The sequence below is a fragment of the Lagenorhynchus albirostris genome, chromosome 6, assembly GCF_949774975.1.
Source record: "Lagenorhynchus albirostris chromosome 6, mLagAlb1.1, whole genome shotgun sequence".
Taxonomy (NCBI): domain Eukaryota; kingdom Metazoa; phylum Chordata; class Mammalia; order Artiodactyla; family Delphinidae; genus Lagenorhynchus; species Lagenorhynchus albirostris.
The window spans coordinates 5,296,948-5,307,452 of NC_083100.1; the positions used below are offsets into that span (position 1 = coordinate 5,296,948).

General features: G+C 42.7%; 1 non-coding gene across 1 annotated transcript; it reads right to left on the reverse strand.

Annotated features, from left to right (window-relative positions):
• Positions 1 to 725: 725 nt before the first annotated feature.
• Positions 726 to 797, reverse strand: TRNAA-GGC (transfer RNA alanine (anticodon GGC)). The gene has a single exon. It is a non-coding gene; the product is annotated as a tRNA-Ala (tRNA).
• Between the last annotated feature and the right edge of the window lie 9,708 nt (positions 798 to 10,505).

The following is a 10,505-nucleotide window of genomic DNA, read 5'->3' on the forward strand; positions in this document are numbered from 1 at the left end:
ACAGGCTCCCGTGAGGGGAGGTGTGGAGAGTGACCTGTGCTTGTACACAGGCTCCTTGGTGGCGGCAGCAGCAGCCTTAGCGTTTCATGCCCGTCTCTGGTGTCCACACTGATTGCCATGGCTCACGCCCATCTCTAGAGCTTGTTTAGGCGGTGCTCTGAATCCCCTCTCCTCACGCACCCTTTCGAGAAGTCTGAGGTCTTCTGCCAGCGTTCAGTAGGTGTTCTGTAGGAGTTGTTCCACATGTAGATTTATTTCTGATGTATTTGTGGGGAGGAAGGTGATCTCCACGTCTTACTCTTCCGTCATCTTGAAGGTCTCCTCCATGCTGATTTTTAAAGAGCTCTGGGCAAGGAGCCCAGTGCATTTGCAGGAGAGGCTGAGGTCCTCTCTGGGTGCGACCTGGAGACGTTGCAGAGCGGCTCCTCCACTTCCTCTGCAACAGGCACCCTGCCCGTCCTGATATTTACAAAGAGGAGCCACGGAACAATGACATAAGAACCAGGAGGAGAGAGGCACTTTCCAGGCACCCCTCCATTATAGGCAGGTGCTGAGCAAGTACCGTGGACCCCCAGAGAAGCTTAGGACCTGAGCATCTGGGTGGAGAGGGAATGAGCATCTCTGCTCACTTTCATGTGTTTTAGGCCCCCATAGTGACTGCTTTAGCCACAATGTTTGAACAATATTCCATCATTATTCCACTAGAGAAAAATAGAGCCAATACCTGGAGGTGCTGGGAATTGAACCCAGGGCCTCATACATGCCAAGCATGTGCTCTATCACTGAGCTACACCCCCTCCTAACTAGCCACCATGAACTAAAGCCTTGTGGACGTGCATTGTCCTGTCCTACCCCATGGAGACTAATCAAGTTTTGCTCATTTGGAGGTTTCTGGGCCACCTTATGTCTCTTCTCCACAGCTGTCTATGGAGGGTGTGGGCTGATTCTCCTGGGGTCAGGGTTAGACTGTGGTTGACAACAGTTTTGTGTCCAAGGGATCCCAGTTCCTACAGGAGAACTGTGATGCCTGGGCAGGCAGTGTGTAGGGCAGACTGCACCTGGTAGGTGCCTTAAGAGACATGGAGTTGGGCTGAGGGCAGCTACAAGAGGACGGCGGGACTCCTGGGTCCTCCCCACGCCGCGGGGGAACCACTGCTCCGTGCAGGGCACAGATGTGCCAACTCCTTGGTGCTGGGGGGATTGGACAGCTCCCCCATCTCCAGCAGAAGACAGAACCCCTGGACTATGGGTGGAGGCTGGGGTGAGTGTAGCCTGGGAAAAAGTTGCACTTCTGAAAGCTTACAGGGATTTTTTTTTTTAATTTGTTGGTGATATTTCAAACACTTTACTTCCAAGTAAGCAAACTTCTTTGCATAGAAGAAACAAAATAATAGAAGCCAACAGATGAACAGAGAGATGAGGTGGTAGGTTATGCTTAGAGAATATTTGTTTTCTAATGTTAGCTCAGATTAATCCATGAACTATTTTATGTATTGTCACCAAAGAGAAGGAATAATACAAGAAGCTTACAATGACCTGCAACCAGCAGTATTTCTGCATCTCCATTTCATTGAGGCCTCTTGGTTATCAACTAATGAGACGTTTTCTCTCATGAAACTCGGCATATTCCTATTAATTGCTTCCTATGTCCAGCTACTAAGAGGTAGGTTTCTTTTTTTTTTAATTTTTATTGGGGTGTAATTGATTTACAATGTTGTGTTAGTTTCAAGTGTACAGCAAAGTGAATCTTTATACAAATACATACTTGGAAGGCTCTTTAAGGCACTGGCTCCCTGGACATAAGTCTGCACCTGTGGGTAGTGATCTACCTGAAAGTGAAGGGCGGGGATTTGGGAGACAGTGTCCTTCTGGTCCTCACTAGCCACTAGCCCCTGAGGCTGAGGGCCGGCGCACCCTGTAAGGCGCCCACCTTTCCTCAAAGCTTCATCTGTTTCCCTTATTTTCTTGGAATCTCAGGTTTCAATGACCTTAGTCTTAAATTGCCTCTGGGGTGTGTTGTATTATTTCATTGAAATTTAATGATTTTCATTATATGGTCCTGCTTATTTCACTTAACTTCTATTTGTTTTTAATTAAGAAGTTTTAGAGGGAGGGAGACGCAAGAGGGAAGAGATAGGGAACATATGTATATGTATAACTGATTCACTTTGTTATAAAGCAGAAACTAAGACACCATTGTAAAGCAATTATACTCCAATAAAGATGTTTAAAAAAAAGTTTTAGAATTTCTGTTCTTTTCTGTAAAATGGTTCTACTTTTAATTTTTAATAATTTCTTTTGTTTTATAATTTTTAACATCAATTTTTGTTTTAAAAATTAATTTCTAAAAAGTTTAAAAATAATTTTTAACTTTTAAAATTGCCTTTTAGTAATCATTTCATGATCTACATAAATCAAATCATTATGCTGTACACCTTAAACTTACACAGTGTTGCATGCCCATTATATCTCAAGAAACCTAGAAGACAAAAATTGCCTTTTAGTTTGTTACATTAACCTTTAGAAGATTTCCTTTTGATACTTATCACACGGTAGATTTACTATTTTTACATTGGCCAGTAAAATATTTACATTGCATTTTACTCCCTTGCCCTTTAATACTTAATGACAAAACTTTTCATCTTCTTTTATACTTTTACTTTTTAAATCAGTTTTTATTTTTGTTCTTTTTAGTGTCCTTTTACATCTTTTCAAAGTATTAGATGTTGTAGATAACCCTCAAAAATGTCATGTTTTTGAGCAGACCTGCTTCACCCTTTGTAAAAATTCCTGGTCTACAAGTTTGCAGGCACGTGTGTTGCTACAAAAGAGCAGGGACGTGTATTGAAGAGTGAGAGAAAAGCCACGCCATAAACAGCAGGCTGTGCTGACTTTTGCTGCATGGCAATGAACTTACCACAGACCTAACAGCTTAAAACAGCACTCAGTTGTCAGCTCCTAGTTCTGTAGATCAGAGGTCTGGGAGAGGCATGGCTGGAAGACCATCGGCCGAAGACAAGACCCTCGGCTCAGGGTCTTGTAAGGCTGGAATCAAGATGCCCCTGGGGCTGTGTTCCTCTCTGGACGTCCTGGAGAAGAATCCACCTCTAGGATCACTCAGGTTGTTGGCTGAATTTAGCTCCTTGTGGTTGTAGGACTGAGGTTCCCATTTCCTTGATGTTCGATTTCTGCTCCTGGAAGCTGCCTCCATTCCTCCTCAGATGTCTCCTCTCTATCTTCAAAGCCAGCCACAAATCTCTCTCATGAAAGAAACCCCATACCTCATTATCAGTCACTCCCCATTTCACCTCAGTTCCAACTAATCAACTCTCTGCTTCTACAGATTTGCCTATTCTGGACTTTTCATACAAATGGAATTATTCAAGATGTGGCCTCTTGTGATTGGTTTCTTTCAGTTAGCATAACAAGGTTCACTCACACTGTAGCATGTGTCAGTACTTCATTCCTTTTTGTGACTGAATAATATTCCATTGTATGGATATACCACATTTTGTTAATCCATTCATTAGTTGATGGACATTTGCGTTGTTTCTACTTTGTGGCTATTATAAGTAATGCTGCTATGAACATCTGTGTACAAGTTTTTGTGTGGACATATGTTTGCATTTCTCTTAGGTATACACTTAGGAATGGAATTGATGAGTCAAATAATAACTCTATGTTGAACTTTATGAGAAATTGCCAACTATTTTCATGGCAGCTGCACCATTTTATATTCTTTTCAACAATGTATGAGGGTTTCAATTTCTCCACGTCTTTACCAATAGTTGTTATTATCTGTTTTTTGATTATAGCCTTTAGTGGATGTGAAGTGGCATCTCATTTTTGATATGCTTTTTCTTAATGATTAATGGTATTTTTCATGTGCTTATTGGTCATTTGTGTATCTTCTGCAGAGAATTGTCTATTCAAATTCTTTGTCCACTTAAAAAATTGAGTTTTCTTTTTATTGAGCTGTAAGAGTTCTTTATATGTTTTGGATACTAGACCCTTATCAGGTATTTGATTTGCAGATATTTTCTCCTAGTCTGTGGGCTGTCTTTTCTCTTTCTTGAGAGTGTCCTTTGAAGCATGCAAATTTTAAATTTTGATGAAGTCCAATTTATCTGTTTTTATTTTCCTTTGGTTTCTTTTGCTTTTGGTGTTCTATCTAAGAAGACTCAGCCTAACTGAAAGTCACACAGATTTACTCTAATACTTTCTTCTATGAGTTTTATAGTTTTAGCTCTTACCTTTAAGGCTGTGATTCATTTTGAGTTCATTTTTGTATGTATTATGAGATAGGAGTCTGAATTCATTCTTTGCATGTAGATATCCAGTGGTCCTAGCACCATTTGTAGAAAAGATCACTCTTTACCTGTTGCATTGTCTTGGCACCCTTGTCAAAAATCAATGGACCATAGATGTATGAAACTTTTCTGGATTCTCATTTCTAATCCATTGATCTTTATGTCTATCTATATGCCAATACTAGCTTGATTACTATCACTTTGCAGTAAGTTTTGAAAGTGGGATGTGTGAGTCCTCCAACTTTGTCCTTATTTTAAAAAATTGTTTTGGCTCTTCTGGATCCTTACATTTCCTTATGAATTTTAGGATCCGTTTGTTTATTTCTGTGAGAAATAAAGTTGAGATTTTGATAAGGATTGCACTGAGTCTGTAGGTCATTTGGGGGTGTATTGCCATCTAAACAGCATTAAGTCTTCCAATCCATGAAGACAAGATGTCTTTCTATTTAATTTCTTGAGTGATGTTTTATAGTTTTCAGTACTCAAGTCTTGCTCTTCTTTTCCTGAGCATTTTATTATTTTTTTGATGCTATTGTAAAGGGGATTGCTTCCATAACATCATTTTGGAATTGTTAGTGTAGAGAAAAATAATTGATTTTTTAAATATCAGTCTTGTATCCTGAAACTTTGTGAGCTCATTTATTAGTTCTCAAAGTTCCTTAGGATTTTCTGTATATAAGATCATGTCATCTACAAAAAAAAGATAATTTTACTTCTTCTTTTTCAATCAGTATAAATTTTATTTCTTTTTCTTGCCTAGTTGCCCTGGCTAGAACCTCCAGTACAATGCTGAATAGAAGTTGTGAGAGGGTCATCCTTGTCTTGTTCCTGATGTTAGGGAGGAATTTTTCTTTCCTTCATTATTTAGTGTGATGTTAGTAATATATTTTAGAAAATGCTCTTATGTTATTTTTTATGAGACTTTGAAATGTTTACAGATGAAGTGAGGTGATACTTTGGATTTACTTTAAAATAATCCAGCAAAAAAAGAATGGAGGGTATAAATGCTTTTAAAGGGGAATAGACATATGTTGATAATTATTGAAGCTAGGTGATGAGAACAAAAGGGTTCATTATATTGTCAGCTCTAATCTTGTGTGTGCTTGAAAATTTACATAATAAAACTTTAAAAAAAGTCCTCATTTTTACTCAGTCCTCAGATCCCTATAGATCATTGGTTGAGGGCTCTAGGATGGGATAGAGCCTCAGTTGGGTTTAATTACAAGCAACATGATGTAACACGTGTCCAGCTCTAGGTCAGATGCAGGAAGAACATCTTTGGCTAGAATATGCTGTCACTGTGTATCAGCACAGGTCTGGCTTCTTTTGGAGACCAGGGTGCATGTATGATTGGGCCCTGGATGAGTGAAGCGTCAGTGAAAGGGACCGTCTTAGTCATTTTCCCTGGATGCAGGCTCTGGGTGGGGCAAAGTTTCCCGTCCCAGTAGTTACTTGGGTGGTAATCCTAGGAAACCTAGTGGAAAATGGAGAAGAGAGATGGGGAAGGGAGGAAACCCAACAAAGAATGCCTTATGAAGCCAATTACCACCTGTGACACTGGACCTTAAACTGCTAAGGAACTTTAGGTGAAAACACAGAACAGGCGTCAGACTCCTCCCAAACTAGGCGCAGGGGAATTTTCACACTGGCTCTGCCTTTTGTTGAGAGTTGCTCCCTGGGATCTTTAATTTTCCAGCATAAAGCCCTCCGACAAGGAGATGCAGCCGCTGGGGTTGAAAGTGGGGTGGGCAGACCTTCACTACAATGATGAGGCTCAAGGGCATGGTGGGCAGGGTGGTAGAGGGGGGTGGGCAGTGACGGCACCTGCCACAGTGAAATTTCTACCTGACGGTATATTTACCTTCAATGTGCTTTCACCATTGTTCTGTCCTGCAATTAACCTTGGATGTCACTTAAGCATTCACCCAGAAATCCACCTCTTTCCCAGGAAATGGACTACAGAGTTGTCTTATTAGCCACGTAATTCAACCTCACCTTTTCATTCAAGGTCATCCCATAGATTCCCAGAGAAGTGATATTGAAAATGAAAGAAAACTGAGATGCAGTTCTCTGCATCTCTGAGCTGAGCTGTCTGAGCTGTCTCAGACATTTATTATGCAATTTGAGTCAGCGAAAGGCAACAGTAGTGACTCACATTTTCAAGGCTAAGTGGAAGAATGTCTCTGATACAACCTCTGGCTTCAGCCATACTACCTGCTGGGAAATTGGATCTCCCACACCTCCATCTTCTTGGGCTCTCCAGCAGCCTCAGAAAGCAATTAGGAACCATGTGTCTGGTTCTCCTGGCAGCCAAGAGATGACCCAGCCCCATGGTATGTGGATAAATATTTAACAACTAGCTCTATGGGAAAAAACCCCAAAGCCTGAGTGTTTAAACATTTGCCCATTTCCGTGGTGTAAATGTTCCCACCGTGGCTGATTTCAAGCTACCAAGGGTTTAACAGCTGGCTTGCAAAATTCCTGAAGGTTTACTAATTGGCTTTTGTGAGCTGTTACCAACTGGCTCCAGCACACCACGGCCACGGAGGAATACTCCTCTCCCGGACCCCTGTGCTTCAAGCCAGTCTTGGCAAATCTTGCCAGCAGCTTCAACAGCATGAATGATACCAGCCCTGATGGGACCAATAGGAAAGAAGTGGCTGACCCACACCCCTCTGCTAAGGGAACCAAACTGAAACCGAGCAGGACCCTATGGGGCCTTCCCAGGACAGACACCACCCCTACCCGCCCCCCGGCAATGTCCTCAGCCTGCCTCTTGTCTGTAGGAAAACTTCAGCCAAAGGATAAATTTAATCAGAGAAATGAAAAATGAAACGGCAAAGTAAAATAGTCAAACAAGACAAAATAGTAATAGTTCAGCCATTAAACAAATCCAAGGGCATTGATTTCCTCCTCAAGGGCTATAGATAATATTCTGAGCCATATCTTTTGAGCTGTTTTGCAGATACTGAAACCTCCACCAGGTAGAAGTTAACTACATGATGACCAGACTGTGGCCATGACCTAGCTGCTCCATCTCACACAGTTCTGAAAACTGGCCTCAAACCAGCTCTGGAACTGACGCTTAACTGTACTTAAAACAATCACGATGACTCTGATCAGACCACCACATGACCAACTTCAAGATGATTGTCTGAGCTAACTGGGCTGTTCTGCACATAGCCCCCTCCCTATATACACCTGAAACTCCCCTTTAAAAGCTCTTGCCCCCTGATTGGCAGTGGGGAATTGGCTTTTGGACCTGTGTCTGCCTTCTCCCCAGGTTGCTGGCCTCCTGGATAAAGCAATCTTTCCTTTCCTTCTAATACTTGTCTCTCGAATACTGGCTTTCAAGTGGTGAGCAGCTGAACCTGAGTTTGGTAGCAAGACCTCACAGCAGTCCTGCACAGACCTTTGGCAGTTCTGAAAACCAGGGGAAGATAGATGTTGAGCCTTGGAAAGATGGCTGTTACTGACCAGCAAAGGCAACAATGCAGAAGTCCACAGCTGTAGGGACAGCCTTCACCAGGCTAAAGGGAGGTTATCATGGAGATTGCTCTGCATGTGTTCTTGGACTTTACAGAGTCCCAGCCGTCTCTGTCTTGGTCAGCACACCCTGACAGAAGTGATGAAGGTTTGCTTTGCTAACATAAACTTCACTTGAGTTTCGTAATCATATAGTTGCTCTTCATGAATTCCTTCTGCTTTCTTTAATAGAAGCCAAAGTTAATTTTTTTTTTTTTGCAGTACGCGTGCCTCTCACTCTTGTGGCCTCTCCCGTTGCAGAGCACAGGCTCCGGACGCGCAGGTTCAGTGGCCATGGCTCACGGGCCCAGCCACTCCGCGGCATGTGGGATCTTCCAGGACCAGGGCGTGAACCCGCGCCCCCTGCATCGGCAGGCAGACTCTCAACCACTGCACCACCAGGGAAGGCCCAAAGTTAATTTTTGAGTAATAGACAGAGCCCAGTGTTTGGCAGGACATCTAACAGAGTTAAAGAGAAATGCCCATTTGCACGTGAGAGTGGGCTTTTGTACCCAAGAAGACAGGAAGTACAAACTCTGGAAAACTTCAGTTCGACCTAGTTTACTATAGGGTTACAGTTAACTTAGTTGGCGAATTATATTTAAATTAGTTGACTAATTTTCTAAATTGGTGTTTTGCTAGAACTCCAGGAAAATGTGGAGTGAGGGGGAAAACTGGGTTAGGAGATAGTATTTTAAAAATACCTAAATTTAGGATAATTTGATAAATTATTTTTGGAGCATCTCCAGAAAAATTTTGTAATTAAAGAGCGTGGCATTTTGTTTGAGCCTAAGTTTTTGATGAAATGAACATACAGTACTTGTACTACAAGACAGTATTTATCCATTGTGCTAAATTGACAGGTCAGAGGATTACGTGTTTCTTTTGAAAGCTAAAAGAAGTTTCCATTGGATGTAAAATCTTTTAAAGCTTCATAGTTCTGGGCCGAGGAAAGATGACCTCGGCTAACAAAGCTTCTGTTTCCTTCTGTTGTTTCCTACTGCAGCGCTGAGAGCTGCCTCTTTTTTAAAAATAATTAATTAATTAATTAATTAATTAATTTTTGGCTGCGTTGGGTCTTTGTTGCTGCGCGCGGGCTTTCTCTAGTTGCAGCAAGCAGGAGCTACTCTTCGTTTCGGTGCATGGGCTTCTCATTGCGGTGGCTTCTCTTGCTGTGGAGCACAGGCTCTAGGTGTGCGGGCTTCAGTAGTTGCGCCTCATGGGCTCTAGGGCGTAGGCTCAGTAGTTGTGGCACACAGGCTTAGTTGCTCCGTGGCATGTGAGATCTTCCCGGACCAGGGATCAAAACTGTGTCCCCTGCATTGGCAGGCGGATTCTTAACCACTGCGCCACCAGGGAAGTCCCAGAGATTCCTCTTTTATTAGCAGGTTTCCACACTAGGAATGAGCACATAGTTCTGTTCATTTTTTGTCTGCGATATAATATCTCAGTGCTTCAGGCTGGAACAAAACAATTAAAGAGAAGGAAAGAAATCCTCACTTCTCCTACAAAATCCCTGGTGATGACAGTGATGCTGTTGATATCAAATGACTCATGGATAAAAGATACTGTATGTAAATATCGCCTGGGAGAACTACCTTAAATTGATCTATTTTAAAGTTGATTTTTAATGCATAAAATATCTTTTGAAAACAGTCTCTCTTGCACACGTATCCCGCTTTGTCAATTATCGCTAACAAATGACACCTGCCAGCGATGATTAGACACAATTAAAATCTGCTCTTTGAAAGCTCTCCAATTTGCCCTCAAATATATGTTTATTGGCCCCCTCTCTCCCTCTCCCTCTCTCTCCCCCTCCCCCTCCCCTTCCCCTCCCTCTCCCTCCCTCTCCCTCTCCCTCCCCCTCCCTCTCCCTCTCCCTCCCTCTCCTCCTCCCCCTCCCCCTCTCCCTCCCTCTCCCTCCCTCTCGCTGCCTCTCCCTCCCTCTCCCTTTCTCTCTCCCTCTCCCTCTCTCTCCCTCTCCCTCTCCTTCTCTCTCTCCCTCTCTCCCTCTCCCTCTCCCTCCTTCTCTCTCTTTCTCTCTCTCTCTCTCTCTCTCTCTCTCTCTCTCGCTCTCTCTCTCCCTCCCTCCCTCCCTCCCTCCCTCTCTCTCTCCCTCCCTCTGTCTCTCCCTGTCCTGTCTGGAGCAGGCTGGCAGGTGTGGGCTTGGGGAGAAGGTGTCAAAGGAAGCGTGATGGGATGCAGGGGAGGACAGGGGATGGGAAGTGAGGTTTCTGCTTGTTCTCACCCTGGACTGGCCCCAGCTGCCCCTCTTCCACGAAGTATATATATTCATTTTAAAAAGAAAGGAAGAAAACCACAGTGTTTTTGCTTTTTCTGAAACAAACAAAACTGTCAAACTGGCAGTTTAAGTAAGTATTGAGGTAAAGAAAACTCTGCAGAACATTAAATTGAAAAATCTGTTTGGACACTACATCCAAACAATATTAATACTGAATTGAAACACAAATTTCCAGTTCTGAATTACTTTACTTTCTACAGTGCAGATGGAAAACACGTTGTGTACGGTTCCCTTCCCCTCTGAAAAGCATGTGAAGAAAACTCTGGATGGAGAAGTAGGCACACAAACATTTTAGGAAACTAAACACGGGATTAGAATCCTCATAGCCTTTTAGCTAAACAGATGGTAACCAGTGACTAGACAAGAAA